A 9,924-nucleotide genomic window follows, 5' to 3' on the forward strand; every position below is an offset into this window, starting at 1 on the left:
TTGAACCCTCAATCTTCTGATCTGAAGTCAGACGCCTTGTCCATTAGGCCACATGGTCTGTGAGAACAGCCAGGTCCAGCTGTAATTGCAGCTGTAATTGCTGAAGAAGAGGAGGACATTCAGAAGAGGAAGGTGGAGGAGGAGGAGGAGGTGCTGCAGTGTGGTCCTCCTCATGAGTCCTGAAGCTGCACCGTCAGCTGCAGAGCTTCAGAGCTGCTTCTTCTCAGACTTTCCACTTTCTTTGGCTCTCTGGCTCTGATGCTGCTGCTGCTGCAGAAAAACCAGCAGCTGCAGAAAAACTCTGCAGAGACTCACAGAGAGAGGATGGAGGCAGCAGATGAAGCTGCTGCAGACTGGGGGCGGAGCCTGGAGATGACTGATGAAGGTCAGAGGGCGGAGCTTCATCAGGATGAAGGTGCTGCTTGGATTCTGCTTTGATGTCCGTCTGTCCTCAGTCCCTTCATGGCTGCTGCTTCTCTTCTGCTGATGTTTCTGCAGGATGAAGCTGCTGGAAAACGCTGAGTCTCTTCTTTCTGTCATTTCAGTTACATCAATGTTCCAGTCTCACTTTACATAAACTGCTGTCCTTCATCAGCCGTTGCCATGGAAACCAGCTGACGTCAGCAGCTCCAGAAGTTCCTACTTGACACAAGTGGGTTGAGGCAGGAGGGATGTTTCTGGAAAAAGCATTTTCTGCTTCATCCCTGAGAAAGCTGAAGAAGAGGAGGAGTGCTGAGCGTCCTTTCTGGCGGGGACTCCTGCTTCACCTGCAGCCCATCTCCACCCTCTGACTGTGTTTCTGACTGCTGTTCCAGCTCTAGCCGCCAGTCTGTCAGCTAACGTCTGATGGGATGGAGCTGACATCTGCTAGAAGATTTCCTGTCAGACATCAGACGTCTAGCAGCTGCTCTGCTCTCTGGTCACTCTGTCAGGAATGGTGTCTGGTCCAGCAGACCTCTGGGCGTTAACTCTTCATGGAGTCTTCCTCATGGCAGCCATTGTGAGACAGAGCAGCTGGTGGTCAGGAGGAGGGATGGTCTTCCTGGCTGTCATGTTGTTCTGAGCCTCAAACAGCCTAGAGGTCATTGGCTGCATCTAGAATGGAGGTGTGACTGTCACAGGCAGGTGATGATGTCCTGTAGTTGGAGATCACCTGGATGCTCTGTCACATGTGGCGGGAATCTCTGCTGTTCTGGAAGTGGATTCTCTGAGCATGTGGCTCAAAGGTGGAAGTTTCTTCTTCTTCTGATGATTCAAACCTGGAAAAGAGTTTAGTTTGTCTGATCAGGAAACTGAAAATGAGGACGTCAGCGGAGCAGAAAGAGGAGGAACACCGTCAACAATCATGTTGGAGCTCCAACAGGCATTTTCCTGACTCAGCAAAAACATCTGTTTGTTTTTCTTTGTTCTGTCCAGCAGCTGAACAAATGGAAGAAGGTTGGAGGTTCAGTGGACCAAGAGCTGGATCATCTAAAGGAAAACGGGCTCCACACACAACATCTATGTGAGGATTATTCTGGAATTACTGGCTCCATTTGTCTGGATTATGGCTTACAGCTGATAAATTCACATGAATAATGAGGTCATGAGAGAAAATCTACATTTTCTTGCTGGTTTCTATTGAATAGAGTGATTCCAATCAGACTAGTGAAATATTCTGAATGTTTCTGAATCTCCATTGATTCATGACTTCTGATCAGTTCTTATTTCTGTAACTATGATCTAAATGGACTTTAATGAAAGACCATTTGATGTTTCCATTGATGCTAAAGCTGACCAATCATCTTATTGATTACAACACGAGCGCTTTCTGTGTCTAAAATCAGTCCCAGAAGAGTTCAACCATGACTTCAATGCCTGAGCTAAGCTCCTCCCTCTTTGTGTGTCTTTGTGTGTGTGTTTCTTGTGTGTTCCCCTGACTGCAGCAGTGTGTCGTCAACAAGAAGCTGATTCCTAGAGAAAAGTGAGAGTTTCAGCTCTAAGGGGTCTGAAGTCCATCTGAGAAGATCAGTAACTCATCAGTCCTGCTGTCCCTGAAGACCGGCTTCATGTTCAGAACCAGCTTCAGGTTCTGGGCTGGGATTGGATGTGTTGTGGTGGCAGTAAAGCAGGTTCAAACCCGGATCAGAGCAGAATGTAGAAAGTGTCAAAGTGTCAGTCAGACTCCCATACAGAATGTTCCAGATCAGCATTTATTGGTTATTTCTTGATGTTCTTCATCTTTGGAGAAAAGCAGAGCTAGAAAATCAAACAAAGTTCCATCTATCTGGTAAAAACTTGGATTCATTCAGTCTTTCCCGTATGGACAGATTTCTTTGACGTCTTTTCTTTTCCTTTAAATTCAGTCAAACATGTTGATCCTTCATGATGTGGATGAGTTGATATGAAACAGTGTTTTCTGCAGCAGGAACATGTGAGAGGAAACCTGCTGTTCCTCAGCTGAGCTTCATCATTTCATCTCAGCAGCAGATGAGGAGGATGTGCTGCTGGAAAATCTGCCTCACAGACTCAGTTTGCAGCTTCTGCTTTCAGGTTTGACTTCTAGTTTCTGATGTGAAGCATCTCTGGAGAAACCAAATCCATGTTTTCTCCCTGACAGCTGGGAGGAGTTTCTGGAAGCAGGAACGGCTTTGCATCTGGAAAACATCTGGCTTTCTCACCATAGAAAAGACTAGAAATCTCCACACCACTCTAGAACCATCTAGAACTGTATTATGGGATGTCTTTCAGCTGAATCACTGGGATCCATCTACATCAGGGGTGGCGAACCAGTTTGATACCAAGTGCCCTACTTAAGGAAAGTAATGAGTACAAACGGCAGACAACTTAAAGCAAATGTTGCTTTTATTCATTAAAATCCAAGACAAATGTAACCCCATTTTTGGGATGAATAATAAATAAATGAACACACTCTTGGAATCAAAGTTATGTATGAGATTTGTCTTCTTCTCACCGGTTTAGCTCATTCTTTTAGAGCAGGGGTGGCGAACAAGATTGACACCAAGAGCCGAATTTTTTAACTGTGATAGTCAAAGAGCCACACCACACACTGACCTGCCAGCACGCACACGTGCGCGCACGCACGCACGCACACACACGTAGCCGTATTATTGTCCATAACACACTCCTCTCCCTACAACAGAACAGCAGTATTGTAGATGTGTTTATTTCAAGAAAAGTGTCCACCCTCAATACAAACATCAATGCAGCTTAGCCAGAGTTAACACAGAGACTACCCCAGAGGTCTGATACCCCCTCCACACACACAGGCACCTCTCTCTCATTTCATACACACTCTCTCTCTCTCTCTTCATCTCACTATTTTCTCTGCCTCTCTCTGACACACAACTACTCAGTGACGGGCAGAAAGGTTGATGCTGGTGAGAATGTGACTCCTCTGAAGTCAGATTTATGATGATAAAACTGAATATTTCATCGTTTATCCAACAGCATTTAACTGGTAATTCTTGTGTTTCAACATTCCTTTTTCAATGATACTTAGACCAACAAATACAGAAACATCTGGACAGAGCATCCTTCCGTCAGTCATATTCACAATAAACACATTAAATACATTACATTTCAGTTGTGTGCAACTTAAATTAATTTTGACCTTCATTAGAATATCTTGCTTTTATATGTTTTTTTTAATTGTATGACTGACATTTGCATCAAAAGCAAATAATTTATTAAATTTTAATACATTGCAATGAATCAGTTTATATTTAAAAGTAGTGATCCAGCAAGTGCTGAGTTAAAATTCAACTGGCAGCGTTATTCACGCCCCCTCCATCTTGCTCACACTCATTTAGCCAAACGGCATGCACTTTAATTCTCCTAACAAGTACCTGGCTCATGGTTTTACACAGAAAATTCCCCATTTCCCATGAGTCTTAGGGGCTAAAGGCGGGGCTAAGCCCCAGGCCAGTTGTAGCCTCTCTGATCAGCTCCTTTACGTGAGTGTCGGTCAGAACAGACCGATGTCTGTTCTCCAAATTATAACAGGGCCTTCTTTCAGAGAGATTTCTGCTCAATCATCTCCGGTTCTCTCGCTGCCTCATCAGTGACAAGCAGGGACCTCAGGCAGTCGGTCTCTGCATTAAAGGATCCATGAGAAAAGTGATCTGCGGTCGTTTCCGTCCAGTTGCGCAAGCAGCGTCACGTTCTGCGCTTCATTCATTCTGATTGCAGCTTTCTGCTGTGAGCTCCGCAAAGAAGGAAAGTGGGAGGATTGTTGTTTTGAATGAGCACTTTGAAAAGCTTCAACTTGTTCATAAAGGAGACAATTTGTGTCAGATCAGGAAGTTTCCGGGATACGTTTTGTTATTTCTGCCATGACCAGTGGCGGTTCTACCCTGAGTTACTCCCCGGGCGAGACCCTCCTCTGGCGCCCCCCCCCCCCCCCCCCCAAATAGAGTCACTTTGTCCATTTATTGTAACTGAAAATACAGTTAGGAAATATTTAATCAAACACAAATAAATAATCTAAAATAAATATTATAAACTACAAATCACACTAATAACACACTAGAATAAATGTAACTGCAGCACTAAGAACAGAAAACACTAACTAAACCTGATGCAAGCTTGTCAATAACGTCATCATATGAAATCTGCTCCCCCCCTGAATGATTGATACTAACAACAGCAGGTTAGTGAGTTGCTCCTGAGACATTGGTGATCTCAGGTATGACTTGATCAACTGGAGTTTAAAAAAGCTAACAGCAGCAGCAGCAGCAGCAGCAGCAGCAGCAGCAGCTGCAGCAGCAGCAGCAGCAGCAGCAGCAGCAGCAGCAGCAGCAGCAGCAGCAGCAGCAGCAGCAGCAGCAGCAGCAGCATGCTACCATCACAGCTTATTTAACATTATGAACTAATATACAACAATAAAACACAACAAAAACTTTGTGTTACAGCAGAGCAGACAGACACACGAATCATAACTAATGTTACAAGTTAAGGCAGAACAAACATTTAAGAATAAATATCTTAAAAATGACGTTATTTGCAATATTTGGGCCTACTTCAGTTTTGGTCATGATAGACCAAACAAGAGATTTTTCCTCTGCAACGTTGTTGTTGTTGTAGGGCAGGTAGCATTCGAATTTAGAAAACGTGCATCTAGCTATGCGATAATACCCTTTTCTTTGTCTCTTTTCTCCTCTTCTTCTTTTCTTTTTTTTCTAAATTCGGCACCAGCTTTGACCTTTTTTCTCCATATTTCCGATGTTTTTGCATTTAGCATAAATGTCCTGACATAGGTATCAAGTCTGTCGACTAAACCAACTGTCATCTAAGTGAAGAATTTTTTTTGTTTTTCCATTTTTTATTTGGGCATTTCACACAAAAATAACCAAAAAAGCATGATTTTTTTATACTTTTTTTATACCCGCAGCCCCCCCGTTCGTCAAACATTTCCAGCAGGAGCGCGTGCAGCTGCACCCAGGGGCGCCAATTCGCTACATGGCGGCGCAGTTTTTATTTTTTCATCAAGCACTGAGCCCTGGCCTGTGACCGTCGCCCCCCTGGAAGAAGATCCAGCCAGGTTTGCGCATGCGTTTTGCGCTCCGTGCTCACCTCTCAGCCTGCACCCTTCACCCCGCGCCCCCTCCCTTCTCCTTCTTCACCCCGCGCCCCCTCCCTTCTCCTTCTCACACACATTTGCGTCTACTTCTCAAAGACAGGAGGGAGTGCAGCTGCGGGGCGGGGGCGCCGCCAGGTTTCAGGCTGTTACAAACTCTGTGATATAAGTAAAACAATAGTGGTGCATAAAGTATTTTACAAGAGCTGAGCCGCTGGCGCCGCCCCTCCGTCATTTTTCCGGTCCGGGCGATCGCCCGTATGGCCCGTGCCTAAAACCGCTACTGGCCATGACAAGGCAAGGCAAGGCAAGTTTATTTGTATAGCACAATTCATACACAAAGTAATTCAAGGTGCTTCACAAAACAGAAAAATGCATTAAAATCACAATACATCATAGACATAATCAACATAAAATTTACTTTAAAAGAAAAGAAAAAAAAATTTTGAAAACTGATTTAAAAATAAAGGAAGGAGAGGAAAGAAAAGTGCAGATAGGACCTTTCAGTCATATACACGGCTAAACAGAAATGTTTTAAGTCTAGATTTGAACATGAACACAGAAGAGGCCTGTCTTACGACTTCAGGGAGGCTGCTCCAGATTTTAGCTGCAGAATATTGAAACGCGGATTCCCCTTGTTTAGTTCTGACTCTGGGTATCAACAGGAGGCCGGCCCCTGAGGTCCTCAAAGTACGAGATGGTTCATATGGCACTAACATGTCAGAGATGTACTTTGGTGCTCGGCCATGGAGAGACTTGTACACAAGCAGAGCTGCTTTGAAGTCTATTCTTTGAGGTACAGGGAGCCAGTGCAGAGACCTGAGCACAGGACTAATGTGATCATACTTCCTGGTTCTGGTCAGGACTCGAGCAGCAGCATTCTGGATGTACTGAAGCTTTTTTACAGCTCGTTTGGAGAGGCCGGTGAGCAGGCCGTTACAGTAGTCTAACCTACTGGAGACAAATGCATGAATAAGTATCTCCAACTCTGGCTTTGACACTATGTTTTTGATTTTGGCAATGTTTTTCAGATGGTAAAATGCTGCTGATGTTACTGACTTGATATGGCTGTTAAAGTTCAGGTCAGAGTCCATGATTACCCCTAGATTTCTGACTTGATTTGAGGGTTTAAGAGACAGAGAATGAAGGTAGCTGCTGACAATTTCTCTTTGTTTCTGTGGGCCAAAAACAATAACTTCGGTCTTGTCTGAGTTTAGCTGGAGAAAGTTGTTCTGCATCCACGCACTGATCTGTTGGAGGCAGTGGCTGAGTGAATCCACCGGTCCATATTCACCTGCTGTCAGTGACACATAGATCTGAGTATCATCTGCATAGTTGTGATAAGATATGTTATTACTGCGTATTAACTGCCCTAGTGGCAGCATGTAGAGGTTGAACAGAAGGGGTCCCAGGATCGATCCCTGGGGCACACCACAATTCAAGCCCATGTAGTCTGAGACACAACTCCCAATTTCAACAAAATATTTCCTGTCTTCTAGATAAGACTTGAGCCAACTTAGGGCAGATCCAGAGATGCAATCCTAGTCTTGGAGTCTGTGCAAACGGGTCCAATGATCAACAGTATCAAAGGCAGCACTCAGGTCTAGCAGGATTAAGACAGAGACTTTTCCATCATCAGTGTTCAGGCGGATGTCATTGGTTACCTTGATAAGAGCAGTTTCTGTGCTATGATGATACTACTGCTGCAAGTTTTGTTGCAACCCGGGAGATAATTAAGCGTGGAAAACTGTTCACATAGGTGACTACACCTCAGAACACCTATTTAAAGACAAAAATAAAACTGAGATAATACAGAAAATCAGAGACATGCCTCTCAAAACAGTGAAGGAAAGGGCCAATAAAATTACAGGCAACACCACCAATCAGCAAATCAAAGACATTAATTCAGCGCCAGCATACTCAATAGATGAGTCATGTGATGTGGTCGATATTGAACAGACTGCGCTTTTATGCAGGTATGTGAACTCCAAAGGGCCGCAAGAAGAAATTATCCAATTAATACCACTGAAAGGCCAAACACGGGGGGAGGACATATGTGAGGCTGTGCTGAAGTGTTTAAATGACAATGGAATAAACACCAACCACCTGATTTCAGTGGCTACAGATGGGGCCCCCAGCATGAGAGGATCAAAAAGGGGGTTTGTGACTTTGCTACAGAAAGCGTTGGATGGAAATCTGCTTGCATTTCACTGCATCTTGCATCAAGAGGCACTGTGTGCACAAACATTCCCATCAGAGTGTGTGGCGGTAAACCTTGTCATCAAGATGGTGAACCAAACATAACTTTTCCTCATTTTCCTCATTGAACAAAGTCCGATGGCTGTCCAGGGGTGACGTTTTGCGTCACTTTGTCGTCTGTTTAGAACACGTGAAAACATTCCTGGAAAGCAAAAACCTGAACTACCCGCAACTGGAAGATCCTGAGTGGCTGGAAAAACTGCACTTTTTGGTGGATATGACAGGCCACCTTAACAAGCTTAATGAAAGTCTGCAGGGGCAGGGAAACACTGCGCTACAGATGCTTGAAGCTGTTCTGTCATTCGAGCGCAAGCTGACTGTCTTTACCAGAGATGTACAGCGAGGCACGCTCTCCCACTTCCCCTCCCTGAGAGAATTCAAAGAAGCCCATCACGATCACACCCTTAACAGTGATTATTTACAAGGTGCGATTGTTGAAATGCAAACTGCAATAGGAAGTAGATGTTGCGAGTTCCGAAAGGAAAAAATGACACTCTCTTTTCTTGTCCAGAAAGACATGCATTTGGGGTTTTATCCATCTTTGGATCAACATACCTGTGCGAGCAAATATTTTCAAACATGAACTACAATAAATCAAAATATTGCCCCCGCCTTACAGATGACAGCTTGCAGTCCTGCGTCAAGATTAAAGTTACATTTTACACGCCCGATGTTGACCAGTGATGTCCAAAAACAAAAGTCACATTAAACGGGTAAAAACACAATCCTGTCATATTCAGTAACAAAGAGAATCTGTCCTCCAGACCAACAAGTCCCACCACAGCCTTGAAGATGTTTCCAGAAGCAGCAGCAGACTGTGTTCCCATGACGATGCTGAAGTCAGCTGCTGCTCTGCAGGAGAAAGTCTGCAGCTCCTCAGTCAGGAAGCTCTTTCAAGCTCGTGCACATCTGTCAGTGCAGCAGCAGAAAGCCTGTTTCCCTGCAGGAAGTCTGAGACTTTTCAAAGTAAGAGCCTCATGTTGGCAGAGATGGGTTGGATTCTTTGATGCTCCAGTGTCTTTTGGATTCAGGATGAGTTCATGCAGATCTAGAAATCCCACCATGATGATCATCCTTGAGGAATTTCAAAATAAAAGACTTACAAACACCACAATCACTGCTGGATGATAAATACATTTACTCTTTATTTTCTGTCAATAAATCATATTTATCAATAAATCCTTGATTGTAAATGATGGATCTAAAGTTGAAAAGAAGTCAAAGTGCTGACTCAGCACAGATCAAAGGAGACACAGATGATTTCCTGGAATGAAGAAAACATCAAACATCATGATGTGATCTGGAACTGAGCTGTTCTTCAGAAGATCCTCCCAAACATGGAAACTGTTGCTGCAACACGTGAAGGTTTGGTTCTGTTGCTAGTGAGATCTGATGGATCAGAACCAGACTTCTGTCAGCTGGAACTGGGGCTTCTTCCAGACCATGACATGTTGTTCAATAAAGTTCATTCCAAAGCGTGACTGATTCATGAAGTGGTTCCTTGAGCCGTGAGTTTTGCCAGCAGCAGGAATCCCTGAGAGTTAGGAGACAGTTTGTGGAGAGAGTTTGTAGATTTAGGAGAAACCAACGTTTGAAATGAAACCAAAGTGTCCTAAAGCAAAATCACTGAGCACATCTCAATGTTCCACAAACAGTCATTTTCCACAGTGGACCGTCACCACACACTTTACAAGACAGTTTTTCACAACTTTATGACAACAAATCCTGAAATTGTTCCATTCAAGGAAACATTGACTAATATTTGTATTGATGCTGTTTTCCATCTGTGTTTTCAAACCTGCATCAAGAATTAGCTCATGTTTATTGATTCACTTTCTTTGGAAGTTTGGCTTCTCTGATGAACCACCAGAGGGCGACAGAGAACTGTTGATATTATTAACACAACAGTCAAAGAAATCAACATTTAGCACAAAGTGAACAAACTTAGGTCACGTGCTAACGTTCTGATTCTGTTGGAAAAGCCTTTTGTTTTGATTTCTTCAGGATTTTGGCTCAAAAAGACCAATGACAAATGAAACTCCAATAAAGTTGCTTTATAATGAGGAAATGAAATGTTATTTTTATTG

General features: G+C 43.7%; 2 protein-coding genes across 2 annotated transcripts in view; both read right to left on the minus strand.

The window, feature by feature from the left end:
- LOC144987317 (uncharacterized) overlaps window positions 1-9,924 on the minus strand; it is a 406,167-nt gene that overhangs the window by 266,913 nt on the left and 129,330 nt on the right. The window lies entirely within an intron of this gene.
- LOC144986688 (NLR family CARD domain-containing protein 3-like) overlaps window positions 1-9,924 on the minus strand; it is a 520,304-nt gene that overhangs the window by 243,640 nt on the left and 266,740 nt on the right. The gene's annotated exons all lie outside the window — the stretch shown is intronic.

The sequence above is a fragment of the Oryzias latipes genome, chromosome 2 (assembly GCF_053564925.1).
Source record: "Oryzias latipes strain Hd-rR chromosome 2, Olatipes_Hd-rR_3.1".
In the NCBI taxonomy this organism is placed as follows: domain Eukaryota; kingdom Metazoa; phylum Chordata; class Actinopteri; order Beloniformes; family Adrianichthyidae; genus Oryzias; species Oryzias latipes.